Genomic DNA, 19,755 nt, shown 5'->3' with positions numbered 1-19,755 from the left:
CGCATTACACATTAAAATTTAAATAAATAATTTCACCGATTTTACGAAAGCTTAAATATTTAAACCCCATTTTCTCAAAAGTAACTTAAGTGCACTTACAGCACTTTACTTAAGACCTCCTCAATTTAAATGCACTCTCTATATTGTATGCTAACATCAATAATTAATTATGCTAAATAAAGTAGACATTACATAACGAACATAGCCGCCAGAAAAATTGAGTTTTTGAAAAAAAAATGTTACTACTCTACTGTATTTTGATAAATTCCGTAAAAGTGATGATCAAACTGAAAATCGTAATATCGTATTTCCCTACAACATAAATGGATACACTACTTTTCTCTCCTCCTATACCTAGTAAAATGATTTGTTTACATATTGCACTAGTAACATCAAACTCCTGTAATGGAAGGGGGCAACAGTGTTTCCGAGTATAGCCAGGTTAATGTTAAAAATGTTGGTAAAAATAAAGTGATGTCCCTGTACTTAATGGATGATAACAAATACAATCTGGTTTTATGTTAGATAACATATACCAATAAACGAAATACTTACTTTCGGTACTAAAAAAGATTCTTTCGTCCACAGAACTCACACTTTGCAATAAATCAAACCAAAACTACGACCAGAGCTACTTAGCGGCTTTCTCTACAATCTACTTCAGCTTGAGTCCTCTAGGTAGTAGCAAAAAATAAAAAAGCAAAAAATGTTCAAAGGTATACTATGCTAAAGGTACAACAGTCTCCCCTACTAAAAGATTAACCAATAATTTCAATCATTAGTTACAGGTATACAAAATTATTTCTGTATAATGCTTGTACACAATTTTTCCTGTAACACATGTCTGGTCTCGAACGTGGAACCTTGCATTGACTGAGCCGGATTACCACAAGCAGTGTGCGCAGACGCCGCGCGGAACCGATATAGGGGCAGCCGCCGCTCTTGAGGGTAGTTTCAGTGTAAGCGGGGTTGGGATGTGGTGTGTAGCAGTGTGGCGTGTGATGTGCTGTGCAGGTAATTCGACTTGTAGCTTTGTTACTCACACCTTGGCATTGTAGTCAGTGTGGACGGTAGAGCGCTTTACGTAGACTGGGGTACTCATCCTGTGGCTCGTAACGTAAGAGATCTTTTAAAGGGGAAAGCTCCGTTTGTGGCTTCCCAAGAACCCACGTTCTGTGGCTGCAATAGAACGTAACAATAGTGTTGCAACCCCGATGTTCAACGTGCTGCATCTATCTTATGTTTCTGTTACGTATACGACAAAATAGACCTTGATCTCTGTTATTTTAGTACCTCGAGGATACGCTATTAGTCAAACGGGTTGACTTTCCACGTTGGAGACCCGGGTGTAAAACTCATTAATGCAAACTGCAGATAGAGACTATTTTTGCACAGATTTGCCTTAGGCACTTTTACTTTCTCTGTCACCATTCTGTCGTTTGTTTATAATTTACATCATCATCATCATCATCATCATCATCATGGTGATTACATGCAACAAACTGCCTATGAAGTAAGGAGACGAAGGTGGTGGTTGCTGTACTAACATTTTGATCAATCCCGCGGATAAAAATCTCAAGCTTTGCTGTATCAGTAATGTCACTGCTGTCATCAAGAGCCATGCTTTTTCTTGCTTCTTTTTTTAACGTTCCTCTTGAATATAATCAGGAATTTTCTAAATTCTTCTCTCGATACTTCGTCGAGAAATTCGCACTTTTTCAAAATTAAAAACTTCTTAAGGACAAGTTATTTAAGCTATTTTAATCATTACTCTTTTGAGAAATTCTGTTTTATTAAAAGTCTTTAGAGTATGAGATATTTCAAACCTCATTAAGTAGCTGACTCCCTTACATTTATTTATCTGATCTTTCTCTTCCTGGCTATGATTTAAGACATGTCAATTCCTAGCGTTTAAATGTTGTTGGCACATAATATTGAATCAATTTTTCTACACTATTATTATTAGATGAATAACTAATAAATAGTTCCACTCATCTAGAGATTAAGAAGATTAGAATTGAGCTAAAACCTAATACTTTTATCCTTCTAGGGAGAAGATCTAAAAATATAAATATTCTTGCACGTACAGAAGAATTATAGAAACACATACTTAGTGATCAGTAATAATAATAATAATAATAATAATAATAATAATAGTACATTATTCAGCGTGGCAATTAATGTTTCGATATACTCCTAATTGAACCGTTGAGCAAAGTAAACATATTACATTTTGTCCGACAGAACAACAGAAAATTTCTCCTTCTCATTCTTTACCAAACCACCTCTTACTGCTTGTAGAGACAGAGTTTGTAGAGCGACATGATACCGCCGCTGCCTGCATTCAGTACGTGAATGAAACATACAGCAATGTAGTGGGGGGGAAAAAAAACCGGACCGACTTGTAGCTGATTTCAGAGCCTTGTTCACTCCAGAGCACGATAGACTTTCGTGGTTCGAATCCTGCCTGGGAAGGAAACTTTTTTTTTGTTCCCCATTCAAATTTATTCACAATACTTAATGCTCTACGTCAGCCGTGGCGAAAATGTGACTCACGAGCACATTGTGGCTCGCAATGATAGGTGTGCATTTCTCTTACTTCCTACCTTCCCCAACCCCCACCCTCTCACTCGCTGGAGTCAAACTCCGTTCCATTTGTATTGTCTCTGACCTGCAAGTGGCGTATCGTCCATTGTCTCTCTCGAAACCATGTACCTCTACAAAAACGAAAGTTTCAAGTAGGATGGGAGGACGCATTTTTTTTTTGCTGCCAATTTGATGAGAATATTAAATGTATGATTTGTTCACAACTATTACGAGAAAACGGTTGTATAACATAAAACGGCATTATACTACATGTTACTGATGAAACATTAAAAGATTAAGTATTATTATTGTTATTATTATTATTATTATTATTATTATTATTATTATTATTATTATTATCTCTGTACGTCGATCCTTTTTCAGCAAATGTACGAATAATGCGATTAGATCTTCAATTTAAACTCATAGTTATACAACGTGATGTTAAATGAAAGCTAGATGTAAGGACTTGAAAAATGTTGAACTTTTCAAAGCTTTGCCAAAAATTAAGTATCAGAAGCTACGTTCTTTCGCTTGCTCTGTTGAAGGCGTGTTCGCTACAACGTAGTTTGTGAACAATTATTTTCAACAATGAAAATTGTAAAAACCAAATTTAGATGACGACTGACAGACAAATACCTTCGTGATCAACTACGACTGGCAGTAAGTGACATAATTCCTGATTTTGAAACTCTGTCGCAGAGACATTCTGAAGACAGTTAATTTTAGGTTGTGATAATGTGTCCTATGTTTTCTTATTAATTTCTTTCTTCGTTACACGTACTAAACATTAGTTTGTAGCCTTGTACTGTATAAAATTATATTTAAGTGCTTGACGTAAGGAAAATGAAATCCGTTAATAAGTCAGACAGTTGCTTCACTTCCCCTTCGGGTGTCCGCCTCCCTCCATAGGTGCTATGCGCTTTGTAGGTTACACAGTGGCTCGGCGCACGATTACATTTTAGCCATGACTGCTTTACGCGCACTGGAATAATATGTCAGTTTGCTCTGCCATATTCTAACCGGTTTGTTAGGGGTTTTCAGAAATATCTAACTGTTCTTCTGTTAAAACTGTGGATCTCCCACACCGTGGAGCAGCTTGCACGGAGCCTTTTTGCCGAAATTTATTTACCATATCCCGCACTGTATCCCGATGAGATAAATTATTAGTGTATTTGTCACCTTCTCGAAACATATATTCCACTAAAAACCACATTCTTCAAATGAAAACATTTTACAGAATGTATGCACGTGTTAGCTGCAGACTTATGTGTATAACCTTGGCGAGGACGCGCCTGTAATGTTTGCGTGACTGACTACCCCCTAAGGCAATCGCTGGCAAATTTGTACTCATGATGACATGACTGGACGCAACCCGCAATACATAACATGTAATACCAATCGAGGACTGTAGAGCACTCCAAGTGGCGGACTCTCAACACAAGCATCTGGTGTAGACTACTTACTTACTTACTAGCTTTTAAGGAACCCGGAGGTTCATTGCCGCCCTCACATAAGCCCGCCATCGGTCCCTATCCTGAGCAACATTAACCATTCTCTATCATCATATCCCACCTCCCTCAAATCCATTTTAATATTATCTTCCCATCTACGTCTCGGCCTCCCCAAAGGTCTTTTTCCCTCCGGCCTCCCAACTAACACTCTATATGCATTTCTGGATTCGCCCATACGTGCTACATGCCCTGCCCCTCTCAAACGTCTGGATTTAATGTTCCTAATTATGTCAGGTGAAGAATACAATGCGTGCAGTTCTGTGTTGTGTAACTTTCTCCATTCTCCTGTAACTTCATCCCTCTTAGCCCCTTATTTTTTCTAAGAACCTTATTCTCAAACACCCTTAACCCATGTTCCTCTCTCAAAGTGAGAATCCAAGTTTCACAACCATAAAGAACAACCGGTAATATAACTGTTTTATAAATTCTAACTTTCAGATTTTTTGACAGCAGACTGGATGATAAAAGCTTCTCAACCGAATAATAACAGGCATATCCCATATTTATTCTGCGTTTAATTTCCTCCCGAGTGTCATATATATTTGTTACTATTGCTCCCAAGTTTTTGCATTTTTCCACCTCTTCAAAGCATAAATTTCCAATTTTTATATTTCCATTTCGTACAATATTCTCGTCACGAGACATAATCATATACTTTGTCTATTCGGGATTTACTTCCAAACCTTCTCTTTACTTGCTTCCAGTAAAATTCCCGTGTTTTCCCTAATCGTTTGTGTATTTTCTCCTAACATATTCACGTCATCCGCATAGACAAGCAGCTGATGTAACCTGTTCAATTCCAAACCCTCTCTGTTATCCTGGACTTTCCTAATGGCATACTCTAGAGCAAAGTTAAAAAGTAGTGGTGATAGTGCATCTCCTTGCTTTAGCCCACAGTGAATTGGAAAAGCATAGACAGAAACTGACCTATACGAACTCTGTTGTACGTTTCACTGAGACACATTAAAACATTTATTGAATGTTTAAAAAATGATGAAAATAGTTTTTCTCGATTATATCAAAACTGCTGTCTTGGTGTTTATCCACTTATCATTCTCAGGTCTTCAGGCATAAACAGTAACTTATCGTAAAATCATATGAATATTAAAATATGTATTATACAGGGACATCACCTTATTTTTACCAACATTTTTAACATTAACCTGCTATACTCGGAAACACTGTTTCCCCCTTCCATTACAGGAGTTTGGTGTTACTAGTGCAATATGTAAACAAATCATTTTACTAGGTATAGGAGGAGAGAAAAGTAGTGTATCCATTTATGTTGTAGGGAAATACGATATTACGATTTTCAGTTTGATCATCACTTTTCCGGAATTTATCAAAATACAGTAGAGTAGTAACATTTTTTTTCAAAAACTCAACTTTTCAGGCGGCTATGTTCGTTATGTAATGTCTACTTTATTTAGCATTTTAATTATTGATGTTATCATACAATATAGAGAGTGCATTTAAATTGAGGAGGTCATAAGTAAAGGGCTGTAAGTGCACTTAAGTTACTTTTGAGAAAATGGGGTTTAAATATTTAAGCTTTCGTAAAATCGGTGAAATTTTTTATTTAAATTTTAATGTGTGATGCGATTAAAATATCCCTTTGCTACTAAAATTTTAGATACTTTTGCTTACACTGGATGCACTTAACTCATGTTATTACAAATGTCACTAGCATTCCTTTGCTTCTAGCCACCTCAATTCAAAAAAAGCTAATCTGAATTTTTAAACAAGTTGCTGAAAATGGTTGCAGTTCATTACAGTGCAGGCTTCAATTCAGTACGCATATTATTAAAAACATTTTGAAGCATATTCTCTGAAATTGAATTTATCGTTTCTTGAATATAATTTTTAGTACGATATTATTAATATAGGTTCTTTCTTCTATAGAAAACGCAACCATATTTCTGAAACACACTATACACTGCAGTGTTTACTTCACTGCTTGAAGACTTCGAATGCAACAGCGGCCGTAAGTTTGTGTGTCTGACGGGAGCAAGGACATTAGTGAAGGGGTGAGAGTGAAGTACATTCAGAAATGCAGGTACAATAAAAATGCAAGTAAAAATGAAATGATGTCCCTGTATAAGCTGACAATGCAAGTGTACATTGACGTTCTGAATATTCCGTAATTCCCACTAGAACCTTTAAGTGCAAGATTATCCTTCTGACTCTAGATCATATATTTGAAATCTAACATAACTTTCATTATCGTGAAATATCTTACAACTTGCCTGACCCCTGATATTTGTGTTCCTAAGATGGGAATTCTCTGCCGTCAATTGTTTCTAATTCCATCTGACATTTTATCTACGAGCTGCTATATGTCAATGTTGTGGACCTGAACACGAATCCAGAGATCCGTATAAACTCCTGTTAACTTATCTGATTCTTTCATTTCTCTTAACCTTTTTCTTCTTATAACAGTTTGCCTTCTATGAGCTGTTAGGTTTTTAATCTTCCGCACTACGCAAGTAAAGTTTGACTCCCGTGTTTGAGTCTCAGACAATACTCAATGACAAAGAAACATACAGTAGATTCATATCGTAATTAAAGTTCGAAACATGATTATGGCCTCCATGCAGCTTAAGGGTTAAGTACAACTTAGAGCATTAAAAGTTTTGGTAATATTAAAAAATGTTTTCCTCCATTACTGTATATCGTACAATAATAAAAATTAGTATGTGTAAAACACTGTCCTTCTGCTATATGAAAAAAATATTTTTAAGATTTAAAAATAGTAATATACGTTACAAGAGCGGTATGTTGACGTTTTCATGGTCGAGGAAAAGATTGAAAAAGCGAAACGTAGTTGAGGTTTTTTAATTTCCGAGAACATGAAAACAAACATACCGCTCGTGTATCGTACATTATTTTGTGCGAAGATCGTTTATTACATACCTGAAAGACGAATTTCTAATTAGTTGCAATAAAATCTCCATTTTGGTTTCTGTTTAATGACGGCAACTTCGGAACACCAAAATATCTTTCTTCAACATTGTTGCTATAAAATATTTTCTGTGTTTACTATACTCCAGCAGGCCGTGATATACGTCTGTCTTTTTTTTTAGCGAACTTAAAACAAACGGTAAGGTTATGTAATGGTTTATTTTTCATTTTAATATTTTAACAATATTATTTATATAACATATTGCAGTAATAACATCGGCATCTGGAATATTGTTGATTTTTTCAGGGCTTCCTTAATGTTACTTGTATCAGGAATGCAGTAAGTTTCGTGGAGTAGTAGACTTTACTTAATTTTTGCAAATATTTAAAAACAATCATTAACATTGCAATTTAGGTGAAATTGCAGTGGTAAGTTTGCAATTTATAATTATTACAATGTTAAACGTCTCTAAAAATAATATGTTAAAAGCCTAAAGCAGTAAAATGAATGTCGCGCTTAAGCGGTAAGAAGAGGGAAATTGTTATGTGTGTTACGTTGGGAATACTGAATGTGGTATTTCACACTTACCGCGTATTGGTTCTGTGCGGAAAACAAGCAAATACGCACGATCTCGCACAAAATTATTTATATATATATATTTTTTTTCAAAAATCAAAATGATGGCAGTTTACTGTGCAATGTTGAAGCGTTTCCGTCATAACTCATAAATAGGGAACGGAATTTGGAGTAGTAAAAGCTAGTATTGGCATCTACACAGTCATTTGTTTACAATCCTTTATACCAAGTCCTCCCCTCCATGACATACTCGCAGCTCTCTGCACGTCAACAACAGGTGAACGGGACAGTTGTCGCATAAGAACTTCAACGTGCAGGTTTGCAGTTCAGAGTAGTGAAGTGCAGGTACAATGCCGAAAGTGAAACCAACTAACAATACAGTATTGAAAGACTATATTTGTAAAACCTCCAGATCAAGTATCAAAATTCAGAAAACAATTCCCTAAATTGTCGCTTCCCCCATGTCCAGTTCCTACGAGATGGGGGTCATGGTTAGAAGCTTGCAATTATTACGCACGTCACCTCCAATCTGTGAAGAAAGTGGTCCAGTCTTTCGATCTCGATGACGCGGCTGCGATTCAAATACGCCAGGAACTGCTAAATGATGAAACAATCGAGAAAGAAGTCACGGATATGAAGTCAAATTTTGGATATTTACCGGATGCCATTATTCAATTAGGAAAGTCATGAGTAGAACTAGTTGAGCAAATAAATATTATGAGGACTATTGTAAATAAACTGAGTGCAGTAGAAGGTGAAATAGGAAAACGTGTTGGTGAAAAAATGAACAAAGTTTTGTTTAAAAATGATGGATACGATATTCTTAGTCGGATTTCAGAGGTACTAACAAAGACGTTTCCCAATGACGTCATTCAACATGTGAATTTAATTGACGTAACTTGTTTCAAGTACTCTCTAATTATCTCTGCAGATGGAGAGCGGAGTTTTTCCATGTTACAAAATTTCCTTCCTTGCAACAGAGCAAAGTTGTATTTTGAAAATTTGAAAATAATATTTACAATTTATTATAACAAGGCATAGCATTAATTGAAAATGCCATTTCGTTTGGATCTACATATTCAGAGGCGAGTTCCATTCAGAAGACAACTGTCTAACAACATCAGTATGTCCACTGACACGCGAAGATGCAGAGGTTCATATTTAATTATGTATATTTGTAATGTTGTTTATTGGTGTCTTGTGCTTTGCGAAGAAAAGCACATGTAGTTCAAAAAGAAATGCAGATTATGTATTTAGGTCACTATATGTCATTAAACTATTCCATTTGTTTATTCTCAAATATATTTACAGACGTTGCGTGTAAGTTTGTATGAAGTGGACTGTACTCTTCCATGCGCCGTGACGCAGCTCGCTTGACAGTCACTGAGCTACGAATATCTATACTACGTTTCACCATTCGTTATAATACTCCAAATCCCTTTCCCTGCTCATAAACTTGTTAACTTTTTCATGTTCTCTCTCTTTTATTTTATTGCTGAAACTCATGTTTAAAATATTATTCTCTTTCAATTACATTCCTTAATAAATATTTTTTAATTTGGTGTTAGAAAGAAATACTGATGTCTGACCATTTCTTAAAATGATCGGATAGGTAACCTTTCAATCATTTTCCTTTAAGAAACCCATAGGCTCTGACTATTCGTTTCAGTGCAAGAGGGGTTTAATGCTACCATCCAGTTTGTTTACTCCGTCGATTCAGTATAATTCTTCGACCGCGTTTGTTTACTCCCTGAGCTACATATCATGCATTAATCCAATTTGTTTACTACTCGTGGTTTATGAAACCCCTGTTGACTCTGAAGAAGATCTCGTGCAACACGTACTATCTGGGCAGCAGCTGAAATAAGGGAAATGCCTGGCGTCTTTGAAAGGGTACGGCAAAATATGGCACGTCGATGCAATTCTTGTCTGGAAGTCAATGACGTGTGTTTCAGCATTTGTAGTGTTGAGACAGTAAAGCAGTGGATCCATGCTTCTAATTTAACACTGAAGAGAGTGTTTTACCTAGACATTCGCTTTGTTTTTTTGTGTTTTTCTGTTTGTTTGGGTAAATAATTTGTGCCTGTAACATTGGTTTCCTTAACAAAAACTGTTTGAAAAATATTATATCTATCCGATCCCAAATTTTGTCGGTCTAAATTAAAAACACCCTGTATTATACAGTATAATCGAACTGTATTAATCCTTCCGTTGACGTCATGATGCTCTTCTATATTCAGCGCTTAATAACGTTTTCATTTCTCAGCTGCTGCGTTGTAGCCGGCAACGAATATTGAAATAACACTGCTTCAATTTCCCCATATTCTCATGCATTTTTCATAAATCGTTGCATAATCAACAGAAATTGATCAATTTTTTTTCGGTAATAGTACATTATGCAACGAGCCTTTAATGATAGTAATTAAGAATCGAGTATGGATATTTATGAAACGAGCGCAAGCGAGTTTCATAATTTTCATACGAGCTTCTTAATTACCATTATAGGCGAGTTTCATACGACTTTTTATGCTCGACCATATTTCTAACTTGAAATTACCGGTATTCAGATGTATACATTTCATTTGTAACTGACAAGATAGGAAGTGACCTTGTTCTAGGTCGTGAATTGTGAGATGTGCGCAGACGTGAAAGTATTGATTTTTTCCGAGGAATAATAATGTCATTGACCTTGCGTAAGTCCCGTTAAACTTGATAATATTATAATTTTATAACTTTGATTATTGAATTTGACATTGAAAAACGAGATGACAAATTGAATTTATTTGAATATTATTTACAATTAACGCTAATTATTATAGTAACAGAACATAACCTTCTGCGACAGTATTGGATTTCCAGCCTCCGTGACTTTTCGCTAATTCTCTTTCGATTGCATATCCGAGAATAATCGATACTTGCGGTTTTATAACGGTAGAAAGCTGACCTGTCATTGGCTGAACAGTTGTAACCTGAGTCGTCATTGGCTGAAACACCTGACCTTTAATGAGTAGGTGTACTTTAATGAGTTCCATTAAAGGTCTGTTACCAGGTGTATAATTACTACATTTCGGCATGGTCGAGCATAAATGTTATTTACATAATTAGATCTGTGCAACTGCTTAAAAATCCGTCTATTAACGTAATTGCTAGAAATCCTACAAAGCGTGAGGTTCGAGAACTGATGCGGCAGAGCTGGAGGTCTGTAACTTCCGTATTGTGCACAGAGTTGAAAGATTTGTAAACAAATATCTTTTCATGTGAACGAAGTAAAATCTATGTTTATTCAAAGTTCTTTGCGCACAGAATATGTTGCCGTTAATATTCATGTGAAAGGTTTGACATTTTAGCATACACAGACACGCACGCACACATACACACATGAAAAGAAACAGTTTACCCATACGTATGTTACTTTTTCCTCCCTTCTGCGATAAGAAAATACCTCTAGAATTTGATTAGTTATTTCTCGGGAAAGTATTTGGAAGGCGTATTGTAATTTATTTTTATATTTGTTGAACTTTATTGACATACAGTGATATTTCACATTGCCAGTAACATTTTTCTTCTTCTTTTCTTCTTCTTCTTCTTCTTCTTCTCATATTAAGCCTGGTGGCCTGTTACGATCTCGCTCCATCATTTCAGCGGACGGCCCAAAGATCTTGTTCCTAAAGGGCGGTAATTTGGTGCTTGGCGTGATATCCTTGTTCTAGGCATCCTGAGTATATGATATTTCCATTTCTGTCTATAATTTTGAATTTTCTCTAAAATTGGATCAGTATTGAATTCTTTCAAAATGTCCAAATTTTTCTTCTGTCTAATCTAGTATAGCCAGCATTTCTTCTTAAAAACTTCATTTCATTGGCAGTGATTCGGTGTTCATCACATTTACGTATGGTCCAAGCTTCACTTCCATACATGAGAACAGGTCTCGCCAGTGATTTATAGACTTTAATTCTAGTATGTTTTTGGACAAGCGAATGTTTGGTGGTATTCCTTGCATAGTTAAAGTAAATCAGTTTTGTAGAAATATCTTTCTCTTGTTCATAGCTCAAATGATAACCCAAATATTTAAAACATGAGACCTGTTCTACAGGTTTATTATAAAGGCAAATTTTGCTGCGGAGATTGTTTTCCTGATGAATCCCAGTACTTTAGTTTTATTAATTGAAGTTTCCATCCCGTATTCTTCAGAAATGAGTTGTAATTGGAAAACAGAACGTTGGAGGCCATCTTCAGAATCTGCTTAATAATATTACATCATCTGCAAACAGTAATATGTCTAACTTAAAATTTCTATTGATGTTCAAATTACCATGTGTTCTTCTTTTTCAGTTTCTAATCATATGTAACATTTGTATGTTTTAAAAATTAATGTATTACATAATTTCGTATATTATGTTCCATACGAATACTAATAATTACATTTAATTTAATTTTTGTGCATTCGTACTCTTTTCTCGTACTTACCGATATTGTTTATATACCTCGTAAGCTGAAACGTTATACGAACCTCTGACGGATAGTCATACAATAAAGGAAGTAGCCGCAATCTCTTCCTTTTTAAAATAAAAAAAATCCGCTCGGGACACTGCAAGAACGCACGAATGAAATCTATGTTAGAGTACATCTTCTGTAATTTATAGGGACCGGATTTTTATGTAATATCAAGGTGTGAAATATGTACATATTTATGTAAGAAAAATAAGGTGAATGTGTACCAAAATATGTTAAATCATGAAAATATTTAATATCAATATCTGGCAGATATAGGATAGGTAAGACTCTCCAGTTGTGATTTCATAGAGCACCCGACTTTCTTATCGGACACTTAACACATTACTATTTTTCCACCTGTAGGGAAAGCTTCGTCCATTACAATCCATGATTTTATTTTTGTCGTTAGGGTTGAATATAAAGAGGCCATTTTAGTTAGTTAAAAACAGTAGATAAACTCACTTGCACTTTATAGGTACTGTAAGTACTAAAACTAAAGAACTGAGTGAAATGAATGGCATAACAGAACTGCAAGCACTGTTTCGCTTTACTGGATTAGGAGAAAATAAGAGGAGATGTGGGACATATGCATTTTAGCTGCTCCCTGTAAGAAACAAGTACTAATAAAACCTCAAACTATAGGCATTTATCAACTGTTGTTTGAAAAGTGACATTCCTGTCTCATTCAGAAGGGTAGGATTATTCCAGCCGAGAACCATACTTTCTAATTGCTCGGAAAATCCCATTTCCTTATAGGTATACTAAATTGAGAATAAAGAGGTTAAGCAATAACTGAAAGTCTCATGTCAGGCTTGACACGGGTTTTCCCAGGGAGGATTAGGAAGAGGGAGGGTAAGGTTACAAATTGCATGGGAACGGCTTGTTAAGACGTGTGCATAACAATTGTACAGTAGTTCGAGACAAATCATGTCGTCCTCGTTCCATCAACCGCATGAAGGCAAATCTACTTTCTGAGTGATTTTTACAATACAAGATAGTTGTATGAGAAAGGTTGCCTTTTGTTCACTCATATTTACAGTGGGCGGTATGGGGTGAGTGCCTCTATTACTTCCTGGAACTAAGGACGTGAAGTTTCGTCCCGAAATATATTCTTTCTTGGGTAGGTAAAAAGGCTTTTTGAATCTGTGTATTTCAAATTGTAAACTTCCCCATCAGAAGTTTTTTTTTCTTTCAGAGAAGTAAAAATGAATAAAACCCCTAAATATGTAGATTTATGTAATACCAAGCCATAATATGTAATGTGGGGTAAATATGTAAAAATATGTTGTATCAAATTTTAATATAGTAATGGTAGATTCGCAAAGATTTGTTATTTATATACGGTAAGGTTGAAAGGAATATAATATGTAATTACATAAAAATCCGGTCCCTAGTCATTTATACTATACCGTCAAGGTCACATTTCTCGCTGGTATAATTTCGTGGTAAATTAAAAAAAAAATGTATCACGAAATTAGTAATGTCACGAAATTAGTAAAGTTTGCCGTACCGTATGTCTGTAAAAGCGTAAATTTATGAAGTGGCTTTAGCCATAGTCCTTTTTTTAAATATTTAAATAAATATGAAAATAGTCGTACGAACACTTCATACAAGTTTAGAAAATAGTCGTAAACGTACGACTATAATCGTACGTATGTTATGAAAAACCTGACATGGTCTTACCAGACTTGCAAGACACATCCCGAATCCAGTAATACTGCTAATTTTCCGCCATTATTTATACAGTCAGTATAAATAGCAATGCCAAAGGTGTGACCTTAGAGTAGATTGTTACGTAGGGTTGTTGTAGTCTGGAACCTATCGACTCTATCGAAATAAACTTGCGTTGAAACGTAGACTGTAATATATTCATCCGACAAGTAGCTGGTTAGATTTAGTTTTGTTGGTAGCTTGAGAATCTGTAAAGATATAATCAATAGATAGGTAGCTGATGTAACGCTAGATGAGAATCTGTGTGATTGTGTTAGTTAAATCTGGCATGTCTCATTCTTTAGTTGATCTTTTCCTCCCAGTAAATGTATGAAACTTTTCACTAGTCTCGATGTGATATTTAGTCGTAGAAGAAATAGACTAGAGACAAAGAAATTTCATCATTCGAGGACGCAAAAACTCGGACTTTAACATGAACTCGACTATATTCACTAGATATTTTTACAATAAATTACTGATAGAGTAAAGAGGGGTAATTTGAATAACGAGGAGATATGGATAATGCTAAGGTTTTGGAAGCATTGGGACAAAACGTGCTACGCCATGTTGAAAAGTGAAAGATAGTGAAACGAATGTGGTCTTTGTGAACTATTTCTCTATAAAACATCCTTCAAGGTGAACTGGAAATCTATAGTTACTAATGGCTTGTGCAGCAAATACTACTGCAAACTAAGTTCGTTGGACGTTCAAATAAAAATTTTTCAGATTTGTTTTCAATGAAGAATACTTGTCTTTTTGATAGTTATTTGCTTCCATAATAATGAAACATACTCCCTCTGAATGGATTTTTTAGGCCAAATACTTTTTCTTGAACCTATCCAACTTCAGTTTTTGAATTTCAGCGCGAAAACGCAAGTATCAATGTCAGGACGATAGCAATAGCTATTTCAGGTCGTTGTGGATTGTAGGCAAAAGTTAAAAAAATGTCATGTTTGCTAAGCTTTCGAACAATAGCATTTTCGTGTAGAACTTGAAATGTAGAGCGTAAAATCATTTTATATTACTAAGAGATCTTGCTGAAATGATCTGGAGACTACAAAATTTTCTAGGCCTCTTATTTTATCAGTAAGTAATACCTTTTGAGCTTTCCTTAGGAACTGTAATTTTTGCGCTCCCTCGAGCCAATACTGAAGACAATGACACATATCTATATCTACACTACACCGCCATTAGGAACTGTAATTTTTGCGCTCTCTCGAGCCAATACTGAAGACAATGACACATATCAATATCTACACTACACCGCCATTAAGTATATGAAAAAGACCCAATCCCACTGGGTTAATAAGTATAAAAATATTTTTGATTTTTAATAACAGTATTATTATCTGAAATTTTGTAGTTATATATAGCAGTCACTCAGTAAATTATAGAAATGAAGATCTAAATTAAGATATTTTCTACATTTACTTACATAACCTCAAAACGTTTCACTTTCATGTCATCAATATAGCATCAATATTATGTACAATTAATGAAGAATAGGCGCATCATGATATTAACTATAATAATATTTAATTTCTAATGGTAATAATGTCATCAAACCACCTCAAGTTTCGTAGATTTGAATATCCAATACACAGTTGTACTCAGAAAATTATACACTGCAGAATCAGTTTTTAATAACAAATTGAATTGAGCTCTAAATATATCGGCAATCCTGCAGGTCATGGCCTTCGTGTAATAGCCTATTGTTTATTGTAGTGTGTGTTTTGTTCTGAAATTCAATCAAGTCGGCCGTTCTCAAAACTGACAACAGATGGATTTTGGAAAATAGGAAAATTATGTAGGAAAATTGACATTTCACTGAAAACTACTACTTTTCCGAAAAACTTTGGATGCCAGGCATGAAAATGAGGGGACACTCATTAAAATCCGTTCAGCCGTTTTCCTGTAATTTCCATTACCAGTTCAAATTATATATATATATATATATATATATATATATGTATATATATATATATATATGTATATATATATATATATATATAGAGTTTTTTCTGTTGGAAGGTGTGTAGCAAAATCCCTATCCATTGGCAGCTTATAATATGAATAATTGATTGAATGGCGATCTTACTCGTGTTAATTATGTAAGCATGTGCGGTTTACAGCTGTTTCGGTGCTACTTGATACCATCCTCAGAGCCTTCTGTGTCTCGGCGTCATCTCAACTTCGCTGCCTGTTGTGTGGGTGCGTTCGTGTGATGAAGAGTTGTGTTAAATAGTGTGTGTGTTCTGAAATTGATCTGTGTGTTAAAGAACGCACCCACACAACAGGCAGCGAAGTTGAGATGACGCCGAGACACAGAAGGCTCTGAGGATGGTGTCAAGTAGCACCGAAACAGCTGTAAGCCGCACATACTTACATAATTAACACGAGTAAGATCGCCATTTAATCAATTATTTATATTCAAGTGTTAAAAGTAGTGTATGGAAGATTCAACATGGATTATAATATGAGTACTTTACTTCATTTAATTAAGCTTTTATAAAATCTGTGATATGTACTACACTTGTTTTAATCTGTAAGCATTTTATGGATGTCTTAGAAGTTGGTAGCCCAAGTTGTAACGCATTCTAGTTGATGAACTTCGTACTATGATAAAATGAAGGGTTCAGAAACATAGTGGGCCAAGCGCCATTTATTAAAAACTGAGAAAGCAAGGGTTAAAATTAAGTGAATACCATAGTTTAATGAAGATTGACATATCATTTAGTTTTAATGTGTATATTTTATACAGGGACATCATTTTATTTTTACTTCAATTTTTATTGCACCTGAGTTTTCGAATGTACTTCACTCCCACCCCTTCTACTAATGAAGTTCCAACTGTCCTCCATACAGAACCAAGGCCGCATGTAAACACTACTGAGTTACTGCGTATAGTACGTTCCAGAAATATGTTCGCGTTTTCCAGTGAGGAAAGAGCTTTCAATATTGAATCATATTTTCGCACAGGTACTGTCCGTTTGCCTACGTCGCATCCCGATTTCTCCCACCTACTTTTGCTCGCCCCTCTGTAAGAGCTGGACTGCCTTAGCTCTTTTCTGAAAACATTAATTTCTGTTAGGAATTGGACGTTTACGTAATATTATACAACTGTTTAAAATAACTTAAATAAAAGGGCCTCGTTAAGTAATTAACTGTCACGTGATTTCCCCCTTTCTACGATCCTGCGGCATAACCACATGGACGGACAGTAGATAGCATGTCTGAGTAATTTTATCTGTGCGTGTAGGGCAGAAGTGAAGATTGAATTTACAGTACGTAAGGTACTCTTTTATAGAGTAGGTACAGAATTATTTCAACATGAGTTACTAGTATGAAGGACGAAACTGGCAATTGGAATTAGATGCAATAGTCTATAGTGCGATAATATGCACAAAAGAACTGAAGCCTGTATCGAAATTAACGCCACCATTTTCAAAAATGTGTTTAAATAGCCATATTATGATTATTTTTCAATTTAACTTCATTCTTTATATTGTACGCTAATGTGCTGTAACAGTACAGTATACACTACATAATTAATACGTCCAAATGGATAGCTCAGTTCGTGAGTAAAAACACTCATTGTTAATACTGTACTGTATTTTGAATAAACAAAAACCTAATCAAAATTATCAAATTCAAAATTGCGATATTTCCTAGTTTACATAAATGGATGAACTACTTTTCTACCCTCCTATACCTAGTAAAGTGATTTGTTTCTGTTTTACTCCAGTATCATCGAACTAAAGTCGTGGAAGGGGATAGCAAACGGTGTTTCTGGTTCTCTAAAGCTGTATAGCCAAGTTAATATAAAAAATGTTAGTAAAAATAAAATGATGTCCCTGTATTACTTGCTGTATGTTTCCATTGAATTATGGTAATTTAATTCTAACCCTTGTTTTCTACGGTTTTAGTAAATGGCGCTTGGCCCACTACGTTTTTGAACCCTTCAAATTCTGTTTTGTCGACGAGCGGGGAAATATGAATAGTCTTTCACGGGGCAATTTGCACAACATATTTACAACACTATTAATAATTTATAATTTCTTTTCAAGAGAATGAAAAAAAAAAGAAGATCTTTGACAAAAATCAAATGACGATCCAGAACTGAGCACTCTCAACAGGATAGGAATATGAAAACTTCAAATGGAAGAATCCAGTGACGAAGATTGAGGGCATGAGAGGAATGAAAATTACTGGAAATGTGGATTCTGCAACAGAAGATATTATTCTGAATTTTCTTCCAAAAGTCCACATCTGTGGAGTAACGGTCAGCGCGTCTGGCCGCGAAACCAGGTGGCCCGGGTTCCAATCCCGGTCGGGGCAAGTTACCTGGTTGAGGTTTTTTCCGGGGTTTTCCCTCAACCCAATACGAGCAAATGCTGGGTAACTTTCGGTGCTGGACCCCGGACTCATTTCACCGGCATTATCACCTTCATATCATTCACACGCTAAATGACCTAGATGTTGATACAGCGTCGTAAAATAACCCAATTTTCTTCCAAAAAGAGGAACTGCATTCGTTGTTAGAGTTGCAAAACTTGCTACCACGAGTGTTCTGTTGGAGCAGACGGAAGAAAATAGTTCGTTTGCTGGCGGCATGTGTAGAAGATTTCAGTCCAGTGACAAAATATATAGTCGACCTGGTTGGCGAGTTGGTATAGCGCTGGCTTTCTATGCCCAAGGTTGCGGGTTCTATCCCGGGCCAGGTCGATGGCATTTAAGTGTGCTTAAATGCGGCAGGCTCATGTCGGTATATTTACTGGCATGTAAAAGAACTCCTGCGGGACAAAATTCCGGCACATCCGGCGACGCTGATATAACCTCTGCAGTTGCGAGCGTCGTTAAATAAAACACAACATTTAACAAAAGATATAATTTTTTTCATTTATGTCTGCTGTTTATTATTGTGTGTGATTAGACCTGATTGATTATTATTCGAAGGTAATTATGCAGTATTAAAGTAAAAATGATTTTGAAAATAACATTTTCTAATTTTATTTCGTATTATACAGGGACATCATTTTATTTTTACTAACATTTTTAATATTAATCTGGCTATACCTTCGGATCAACGATTGCGACCCGGAAACACAGTTTGCTAACCCCTTCCACGACTGGAGTTCGATGATATTGGCGTAATATACAAACAAATCACTTTACTAGGTATAGGAGGGAAGAAAAGTAGTTCATCTATTTACGTAAACTAGAAAATATCACACTTTGAGTTTGATCAGTTTCATTAGGTTTTTGTTTAATCAAAATACAGTACAATATTAACAATGACTGTTTTACTCACGAACTGAGATGTCCATGTGAACGTATTCATTATGCAGTGCATATTACACTGTCTACAGCACATTAGTGTAAACTATAGAGACTGAGGTTAAATGGAAAAATGATAATAATATGGATATTTAAACACATTTTTGAAAATGGTGGCCATTCATTTCGATACGGGCTTCAGTTCTAATGTGCATATTATCGTACTATATAGACTATTGTACATAATTCCAATTATCAGGTTCGTACTTCGTACCAGTAACTCATGTTGAAATAATTCTGTACCTACTCTATAAAAGAGTGCCTTAAGTATTGTAAATTCAATCTTCGCTTCTGCCCGATCAGAAAAGATAAAATTACTCAGACATGCTATCTACTGTCCATCCAAATGGTTATGTCGTAGGGTCGTAGGAAGAGAGGAAATCACGTGACAGTTAATTACTTAACGAGGCCCTTTTATTTAAGTTATTTTAAACAATTGTATGGGTATAATATTACGTAGAGGTCCAATTCCTAACAGAAATTAATGTTCTCAGAAAAGAGCTAAGACAGCCCAGTCACTAGCCTTTACAGAGAGGCGAATAGAAGCAGGTGGGAGAAACCGGAATGCGAGGTAAGCAAATGGACGACAGTACCTGTGCGAAAATGATTCAATATTGAAAGCTCTTTCGTCACTGG

General features: G+C 35.5%; 1 protein-coding gene across 9 annotated transcripts in view; it reads left to right on the top strand.

Annotated features, from left to right (window-relative positions):
- The first annotated feature begins 962 nt into the window (after positions 1-962).
- The window catches only part of sei (seizure), a 367,275-nt gene continuing 348,482 nt past the window's right edge, over positions 963-19,755 (top strand). For 8 of the 9 annotated variants that reach the window (XM_069842952.1, XM_069842945.1, XM_069842951.1 and 5 more), the window contains exon 1: positions 968-1,014. The gene's annotated coding sequence lies outside the window, so the exon portion shown is untranslated. Of the gene's footprint in view, positions 1,015-19,755 lie in introns of all 9 variants that reach the window. The other variant, XM_069842943.1, reaches the window with a different exon arrangement.

This window comes from Periplaneta americana, chromosome 13 (assembly GCF_040183065.1).
Source record: "Periplaneta americana isolate PAMFEO1 chromosome 13, P.americana_PAMFEO1_priV1, whole genome shotgun sequence".
Lineage (NCBI taxonomy): Eukaryota > Metazoa > Arthropoda > Insecta > Blattodea > Blattidae > Periplaneta > Periplaneta americana.
Note: the sequence above shows the minus strand (reverse complement) of the source record. Positions and strands in the feature narration are given on the sequence as shown.